The sequence below is a fragment of the Dendroctonus ponderosae genome, unplaced genomic scaffold, assembly GCF_020466585.1.
Source record: "Dendroctonus ponderosae isolate FM_Combo_2020 unplaced genomic scaffold, Dpon_F_20191213v2 Dpon_F_20191213_1, whole genome shotgun sequence".
In the NCBI taxonomy this organism is placed as follows: domain Eukaryota; kingdom Metazoa; phylum Arthropoda; class Insecta; order Coleoptera; family Curculionidae; genus Dendroctonus; species Dendroctonus ponderosae.
Window position 1 is genome coordinate 26,147,735 of NW_026017110.1, and position 10,351 is coordinate 26,158,085.

The following is a 10,351-nucleotide window of genomic DNA, read 5'->3' on the forward strand; positions in this document are numbered from 1 at the left end:
AAACGGTTGAAACAAACATAAATTAAAATTGAACGGCCAATCTGAAAATAACAAAAAAAAGGGGGGGTTTCATTTAAAAAACCAGAGTTGGTAACTACCACACGTTTATGATGCACCCTGTATATTGGAAAGTAATTTTAGAATGTGGACCTTTTAAACGTGAAAAACTTTCGTTGGACGAATTTTCTTGTAAACTTCATGTTTACTGAGATATCGCACTTTGACGCACTAATGAGCAACCCTGTATATAGTATAGTGGCATTAAGTCAATTTTTGATCCTCAAATCAACCGATTTTTTTTTACCATAACAAAATTATCCCTAATCAATATGAAGGTTGATTGTGCCAATGCAAAATTAGCGGCCTTTCAGCATGATAATTCATCAAGTAGAAAATAAATTGACAAGCGAAAAATTAACGGAAATTATAAAGCTTCTGGAGTTTTATCCCTCGCAGATATTTCCTCACGAAATCTTATTAATGAACAACTCATTTAAAGCTCGAAAGACTATAAAACTGTTGAGGATAACCCTCCTTTTAACTTTTTATCTAAAATGGAGTTTGACAAAGTTTGCCTCTTAAATCTTGCGCGTTTAAAATTTTCGGTTTATGAAATAATGTTGTCGTCCTGGAAGTTTAATAATAAAATAATATAATGGAAAAAAACACCTTTCTTCGTAATGATCATTAAACAAACACTCGCTGTTTTCAGTTGGAATTTGAAAAGTTTATTACAATAAATCTCACGTGATTAAAGCGAGATTCGAGATGCTGGAAAGCCTCTTTGAGTAGCTTCAACTGATGGGCTTCCAAATATTTTCCTAACTTTATTAGATTCGAATCATGTTTTGTATGATAAAATGATCATATTTGTGAATATATAATTCGAAATTGAGTCGGGTTCAATTCAGGGTAAGGTCAGGATAGTCAAGAGATGCAGACAGGCTGTTATAGTTCAATCACAATGGTGCTAAATACGTGGGGGTGTGACGTCGGCACAATGGGAAATAATTGCGAGAAATGTCGCTCATTCCGACAAATGAGCGCCCCTAAATCATAGGTCTAGACTGTTATTTCACGAAAAATTAACCACTGCATTTGCTAATTGGGTCATTTTGACATTCCCTTTCCGATATTACAGTACGCTTGAGCTGACGCATTATTATGCAAAATTCACGTTAATTTTTCCGACTTAAAAGGGCTAAAGTCAGAGTTAAACCAGTGCCGTGCTTGGCAATTGAAACTATTTGCATTCAGCAACAACACAAAAAGTGAAAATTAAAACTTCTCCAAATTCTCCAGAGATTTAAATTTCAATATGCCGTCGTCGGTTTGCGTTCACGGTCCGTTTGATCGAGCTGGAAATAAACGGTGCAAAAGAAAATTAAAGGTAAGAAAGGCACGGGGGCCATAAGTCAAAGTAGCACGTAAAGAGGAGGAAGCAAAAGGCAATAAGAAGGCGAACGAAGCCCGCAATGACACGAACTAACTCGCTTTTAATTTAACAGCAGCCAGAGATGTAATTTAGGGGATCGCTATTGACCATTTATCTATCCGGACTGGTATATAATCGGTTTCATCCCGAGTCATTTGTTAGGATTGCAAGGCGATTAACTATTGCTTTTTATCAGGAGTTTTTGGAAAAAACACCACTTTTGCAAGAAATTTCTAAATTCTACATCAAATATTGAAGTTTATTACTAGTACTAGTTTATTATACTAGTAGCTCGAGATTTGCAATCACATTCATGGGGAAAAATCGTTTATATGGAGTTTCTAAAGTAGTGGTCATCTTTGCGAAATCACATATATTAAATCATCAACAAACGATAACATTTTCGTCATTATCAGGGTTTCGTCTGCTGCAAATCTCATTAGGAAATTAGTGCCAACATAATTATTAATCGGCTGACGGAATAATTGTTTAATGAACTTTATACATTATGGCACGCCCCATTTCTCTCGTCGTTGGCATCAACTTTTATCTGTTAATATATTTCTTAGGAACTGTTAAGCGCTGCTTAATGAAGACCACTCAAGGCAGAGACGGCAAAATTGGATTTCTTGGAAACATCCAATTTATTATCGTCTACGTCTGATCATTTATGTGTACTATAATCTAGTTTTTTGGGACTTTTTTTGAGTTTCAAATGAAATCAAACCAAATTTAATTTTCACTTTTCATAACCAATCTGTTCTTACTGCTCGTTAGTCTCTTTAAGTGTTACACCACTGGTTATCATAGAGTTGAAGTTGGACATTCTCTTCAGCTGAATTGCAAAACAACAAACATTCTTTCATCTGCTCCTTCTTTTAACGTACAAAAATCCTTGATACAATGGCTCTAGTTTTGCGTTTTATGCCTAATCAGATTGCATTTCCAACTCCCCCTCGTAATAAAGAACACTTAGACCCGGACAGTTAAAATTAGTTTTCTCAGGAAAATTTCGAATTTTCGGTATCAAACAGTTTCCGGCGCCCCTAGAGAAATCAGCGTTCACTGTCTGATATTGCCTCTTAATTACGTTTTCGAGTTTCCTGTAGTTCTAAAGTACCCGTATTATACGTGTTTTATAAGTTCATAATTGTAGCGGGAAAAACTTGCAAATTTCGATCCACATTGAGCAAGTTATTATTGAAGATTTTTCCGATCAAATTAAGCCTTTGCGGCTTACTTGCAACTTACTTCAACTCTAACGTTGAGCTCGAATGAAACCGGGAATATGAATTCCTTGTACATCCAGTTAGAGCAATATCTTGCTTTTGATCGCATTGGCTTACAGAGCTTGAACAAATTATATGAGTGAAAATGAGTTGAAATTTAATCATTTAATAAAGACAGCTTTCTGTAATTGTAAAATATCACAAACATTTCATTTGCGAATGCATATATAACTAAATTAAATAACTAAACAAGGCAGTTCAAACTGGACAAATAAGTTGCAACCGGATTAGTTCTTTATGGAAGTTCAACTGGATTGACGAGATATCGCCCAGAACAAGTTCCTGCGTTATATTTTAGAGTAGAACTCACATAAAATACAAACTGACTAAAACCATTTTATGTGATAAAACGAGCATTATCTGCTCAGCAAAATTGACATCAAAGCCCGAAATATGAAATCCTTGCCTAAAACGAGGTTTATATCGTTGTCGAAAAATCAGTAAAGCCCCTTCAAACAATTTACTGTTTAGTACATAAAATATGCCCAGCGCAGGATAAAGTTTTATCAAAGACGATCCTATTTGGAATAAATTGTAGACATATAGCTTGTATATTGTTTCTGTTCGAATCCTCCTTTGATGGAGCTATCGCAACTTGGAGTTATCCCATGTCGATCCATTTGAGCGATGATTCGCTTGAGTAATCAGGGGTAGCAAGAATGCAAAATGGGTATGATAACGATTTGAGAACAATGCAAAGAACAAACTAATTGCAGCCTTTGACCGAAACTGATTCTTAAAGTGACAAAATCAGAGATTTCAGCCTCTGAGATGTTAATGAACAGCAATGTTCACTAAAAGACAATTCAAAACCCATTATTCGAATCCAAAACAGTAAAGTCAACTTTTTACGACCATTGGTTAGCAAACGAGGCCACGTCTGAATTCCAGACCAAATTAATTTCGGGAGTTGGAGATACTCCAGGCAAAGCCCACCGCAAGTTATGTCTTGAGACAACAGTTTAGCAATATTCCATAATTTAGTGTCACGTTATGGTGCCGCTGTTAATTTTGCCACCTCTTTACGGAAAGTGTCGCTGTATTTACTGGCCTTTGTTAAGTGCGTTTACACTTGTACACTAAAATTACTTAAAAAGTATGTAAACATGTAGATAAACTCTGATTGATTTCTGTAATCGCAAATAATGACCAGAATTAGTAGCACTGGAGTTGTACAACGGACTAAATGTTTCAAATGTTGTTTTAAAGCCGCCAGCTTCAGAATATTAGTTACAGGACGATATTCAGTTTAAGTGTTTGGCATAAAATGTTAATGATTAAAATTCGGAAGCTTTTTCGCCGACGATTTTGAAGAATGATTATTTGCGCCGAACAAACCCAAATCACAAACCTAATTGGAAATATGACCACAAAAATATTTGCACATCATTACGGAACACCGGCACTGCTGTTCCAATCCAATTCGGTTTTACTATAATTTTGTTCCATATTGTGAAATTGAAATGAATTGGCAATGCGAAACTTTTTAAAGTTTAATCGAAAAACAAAACCAAAAATATGTAACTTTGCACTGTTGAGGTTGTTGGGGGTAGTTGCAAGGTTACACTTCTGTTCTGGGCAGGTTTTATTGTAGGTTTTACTGGATAGTCACCTCTAAGACTGAGAATCAGCAAGTGTGCGACCAGATTACATAGACGCGGATTTGACGCTAAACGAAATGGCATCCCGCGTGTACACGTGATGGTAATGCTGCACATTCTCACGGGGGATTGCATAATTTCCACCAAGAGTACGAGTCGAAAGTCCTGCAGTGGGACAAAATTCGTCCATTTATTTTGCAGAAGTAACATTTTGAAGAATTGTTCGCTCCGCTTCATCCAATGGAAACTAGGATTCGCCTACTGTTTACTACAACTGGAACAGGTGAAGACATAAAAAATTCGGGGTACTTATGGAGGGCTTAGATTTTTCCAAAACTTTCTTGTCAGAAATAGTTTTTCAGCAAATAGTTTTACTCACAGATTTCTAGACGCTTTAATTTGAATTTTGCGAATTATTTCTCTTTTCTCGATTATTTCTAGCTATCGAACCACTGGCACCGGCTGTTTAACGCCGCTAATGTATATTTATGGCTCATCAGTTATTGATACTGGGAACGCAGGGGTTTAGAGAAACGTGTATGGTTCATAACATGTTTTCGATTTTAGCTCTCTGAATCATAGGGGTGAGTGCTTATCGAGTTTCAATGCGAAATGCAATACTTGGTACCACTTCTACTGAAAGAAAAAAACTGCACAGTGCATTTACATACCTCGATAAACTTCAATAATACGCGGAAGCCATTAGGTCTTAATGAAGAGTTTAGAAGAAGCGCTGTTATAATAGCGCTAGAACTAGAACCAAACGGTGTTATTGAAGAATACCAGCAAATGGGAGATATTTTCCTCCTTAAGCGGACCTGTTCAACTTTAGTACATTTTCGCTGAAGAAAGTCTAACTAAATCAAAATACAATCAAATTATTCAATTATGAATGGAATTAATGTTATTAGCTTTAAAAAATATATTTTTCTTTTTCTCTGCAAGAAGCCATTCGATATAAGGCGAGAAAAAACTCAAATTGATTTTGCGGATCAACTCGGTACATCCACTAACCAAAGAGCGTTGTAATACGAGACAAGTTACCTACACAGAAAAATTCGAAATAACGGCAAGAGAGAAGGCAGTCAGAGAGATAATGTTCGACAGAAAAAAATTGAATTTTTGCCATTTAAAGTAAACGTAATTAATTTTAAAGCAAATAAATTGGCAAAAAGACCGAATTCACATCTATCTGTTAACGGAGTTATAGGGCCTTAATTATTTGATTTGATTTGTTTTTGATTGAGCGTTTAACTTATTTTCAGAAACAATCCCTTCAGTATCTAGTTAATGCTTCGAACATTGTACATCGAACTGCTAATTTAAATTTGATTAAATAATTCGAATTATTCCTTTGCAGCACTACTGAGTCGTACACATATATCCACATTAAATACCCATAAACTTCTTGGGTATGTGATATTAAGAGCCATTTACTAAGCATAGGTCGATAAATCCACCGAAAGAGCAGTTCAGCGGGAAGTGAAAACTTAAAGAAATAAAATGGGGGGCGAAAATGAAAACAGTCGTTTTAAAGAGCAAGCCAAGCGCACGGCAATATCCTAGACCTTATAAACTTGAAGGGCTAGAAGGAATTAATTGTAATTACGACCCAGGGGATTCATTAATCACAAACTCGAGTAATTACGCTCGCTTCCAACTTTGTACATATACATAACTCGTCGGGACGGGTTACTCCGAACAATAATACGGATCTGATTGCTGAACGAAAACCACTTTGACATTAGGATGAGCTTTATCTGGAAACGCTTTAATGCCGCAGGGAAAAGAATTGCAACAAGGACTGTGGGTGGAGCCTTCGAGTTGATATTTGCCAATCGCAAGGGCAACGCTTATAGGCTGAGTAAAATATACATGGCAAACAGTAAACTTTTCAATTTATAGACTTTCTCTGCAGACGAATGATTTTTTCTGACGCTCGAGCTTATAAGGCTGGAAAGTTTCCCTTGGCACCTTGTACAATATCAGTAAAATAAGCGTTCTGAAAACAGATCGAGTGTGCTTGAAAAGTCAAGAAAAAGCAGAGCAAACGAGAACGATCAAGCCATTTGCCATTCAGCAATAACCAATAAAATAGAATGCGGGAAAAAGGGGAAAGGGAACAAACATCTAATTTCCATTGTGAAGCAATTTTTGTGCCATTTGTGGTCAGAGCAGTGGTCCATAAAGTAATGGTCGGAAACAGCAAGGGAAATGTAAAATAGATCTTCTTCTTTTGCCGCAAGTTTAACAGCATTTTGCATTCAGCATTGCCGTATCCTCGTCCCCCCTTCTGTCTTGGGCTTTTCATTTGAATAATAATTTAATTCGAAAGTTGTCGGCACATTCGGCTGTATTTCGTTCTGCGTTTGCGTTTCCATTTTAAATATATTAATACGGAATATGTATTCGGAAATTGCGCCCCTTTCGCGTAGCTGGTAATTTTATAAGGTATTATATATGTGTTTGTCATGAATTACTGGGGCGTATGTGTTATTAAATTTTGATTTATATTTTGCAGCGTGTTTGCCTTTATAATAAAAATTTAATTTCAATGGGAATGGCATTATAACTGACAAGGTATTTAAATCTTTTAAAAATGAACTTGACTAATCTAATGAAGTAATTTTCTGTACAAATTTTGAAAGTCCTAGCAAAACCATGAACCTGAGAGAAGTTTGCAAAGACATATTTGCCGTAAACCCGCATGTAAAATGTTTTAATCAATTTTCAGAGCTTTATAGCCTTTTAAAGTCCCATTGCAAAAATCTGAAACGTCCTCTATAATGAGGACAATTAACAAACACATCGTCGGTGTAAACAACAATTAGAGATGGTTCATTAAGAAGGAGAACTCTATCCAGTGGCCTCATAAAATATCTCAGCTTGTTGAATTTGAAATGTTAGTTTTACAGTCCAGTGCGACAAAATAATTAATTTACAGTATTATTTGGCAATTATTATATTAAATTCTGCGGTTTTTAATGTAATTGGCCCGAGCGTTTTGCGCGAAATACACGCCTGACAGCGAAATAATGTGGCGGTTAACTAACGAATGCATGCGACCGTTTTAGCAATGCTAGTTAATGTCTATTGTTAGTTTTTACTTGATGCACGTTCAAATTATAAAGTTGCAATTGCCACAGGAAATAAATTGGGGACGATAATAGCGAAGCAAGGGTGGAGCGCATTTTTGCATTGTCAATCAACCAAGCAAAAAACACAATGGATCGTAATTGGAATCGAAAATCGAGTCCCAAATATATGGGACAACTTGGAAATTCACCGCTAATTGGGCAATTAATTCATGCACTTTCCGAATCACCCAAGAGGAAGAACTTTAAGTTATACGTTTTGCCACAGCAGTTTTCGAGCAGTTTGTGATTTATTATTGTATACTGCTGGCAACTACAACAGGTCTAAAGCCACAATAGTCGCATTTATGTTTCCACCCCGATTTGCTACAGTACTGTCAGAGATGTTCTTGAAATTAATTGTCTGCAAAAAATGGCAAGCAGATACAATATCAATTTTTAAAAAAATCTGAATGAATTAGCTCAATAAAAATCGCTTTAGGCCCTTCAGATCCCAAACAGCTTTTTGGCCCATTTCTGTTCATGACTATAAACTCAAACATTTATATATGCATTTCAAAATGCGTCTTATTAAAACCGTTTCCAGTTCACGATATCCAAATCAAGAAATTTGGACTTGCATGAGTGTTTTCTAGAAAATGGAGGACTTGATATTGAAATTCTCAACTAAAACTTTTCCAATCATTAAACTGTATGTTTAAGATAATCTCCCTAAGTCATCTCGACCTCCAAGATTACCTACGAACCAATCAGAGTAGTCACAGGGTTGGAAATCTAAATATAAATTGCGCCATTCGACTCGGTTCGAATGTTTGCTGCCCAAATATTTGGGCTTTTATGCCGATTCCGGGCGATGATGCACTTTACATGTCCCGGAACTTTCGCCGAGATGCCAATTTACCATCTACCAGGAGGCATTTAGAGTAGACCGATTTTATCTATAATCAAACATCCTGCCGTCGAACACACAGCTCTATTCACGATAAGCATCATCTTTAACAAAATGAATGTCACATAGTTTTTTACTCCCGATCGAACAAATGAGCTATTGGATAACTATCCAAGCCATTAAACTGACTTGAAAACATAGGTACTAAGATCGAATTTTGCATGACCATCTATGCAGCACTGCAGCTTCAATATATTGGAATTCATTCACGATTCGTTATTCAAACATTCACAAATTGACAATAAAAACGGCAAGAACTTCGAATTTGACTGTAAACTCTAGAGGCACACAAAATACCAACCCAAACTTCATCCACGGTAATTGGATTTCAGTTTCAATAAAGGTTTTCCCAAAAGTTTCAGCTATCTAAACTCCGACAAGAAACGGCGGGACGTTTTGGATTCCGGTTCGCTTCAATGTTGCTTATTCCGGGTTAATCAAAATCGCTGGCCTTTGAATTAAAAGAAAATCGTTGTTTCTTTATTGGAAGTTAGTTGAAAGTGGCAGAGAAAATTCAACCAGCCAACAATTAAGTCGGGGGCCATTCCAAAATTGTGAAAGAGAAAACTTTCTTTTATTCAACTTCACGTAAAGGAAGTTCACGAGTAAATAGTTGAATAGGTGTAATTGTGATTCCAACATATTTAACTCTTTAAAGGTCAAACCGGAAGCATTTTCCACTGAAGACTTTAAAAGCGGTTGGGTCCATTTTATTAAAAATCATATCAACAATACAGTCTCTTAACATCCCTCTAATTTCATATCGTTCTCATCTCAAGTGAGAGAGAAATGCAACGTACTGATTGAATAACGCGTTAGAGGCTTTACATCCAAAATAATCGACATTTTTGCCCAATTAGGATTTTTAGAAGTTACGACTTTTAACCAACGATATCTTCTTCATTATGGACTCAAAAACGTTATACAGGGTGTCGCACTGAGAACCGCCGCGATCGATATCTGGCAAACTATAACTAGGGGAAATTTGAAAATTGGACAGTGTTCCAAAGTCATTGGAGGCACGCGATCTAAAATATTTTCAAGATGTTCACATTTCCCGTTATACCGGAAGTAGCTATCAACTTGCCAATTTTAAATGAAACACCCTATATATTATTACATTTTTGAATTTTACTGCAAGGTCTAAACATGTTTCATGTCTAATATCCTATACCTAAGTCTAACCGATTTTGATATACAGTAAAGTCCGCTTATAATGAACCCGGTTATAGTGAACTTTCGGTAAAAACGAACTTTTTTCCTTTAATTGAAACGTCGTCCATAAAGACCAACGTATTTTTTTACTGGTTACAACGAACTTCCGGATATAACGATCACTTTTTAGGTTAGTTGTATATTCACTTTCCGTTTATAACGAACTTCCACGCTCAGCAACACCAATCGTGCGGAGTTGTTTATATTAGTGAGAGCGAGAGACAGGCAGTGACTTGTTGTTTTTTGCCACGTTATGTATGTAAATCGTTTTAGAATGGAAAAACAAAAACGCAAAGCTTTTTCACTAAATAAAAAGTACGAGATTATTAACAAAATAAAAAGTGGAGTACAGCAGAATGACATTTGTAAAGAATTAGCACTTAGAAAGTCTAATGTTGCAACAATATGGAAAAACAGAGAAAACATTTTATCAGCGTATGACAAAACAAATGTTAGATGTAGGAAGTTAAAATTATCTGCACATAAAAAGGTTGACAAGGGACTTATTAAGTGGTTTACTCAAAAAAGACAAGAAAATGTTCCCATAAGTGGCAGTGTTTTGCAAGAAAATGCTAGTGGAATGGGGAGTAAAATCATAAACAAATAGTTTGTTTGTTCTAAAAGTTGGGAAGAGCGTTTCAAGAAGAGGCATAATATCAGTAGGAGAAAAATTGTTGGAGAGTCTGCCGGTGAAAAATTCTTCTTATGAAAACGTTAGAAGCGATCGATAAAAATGAAACATTTTCTATAAATCTCTTAGATGCAGT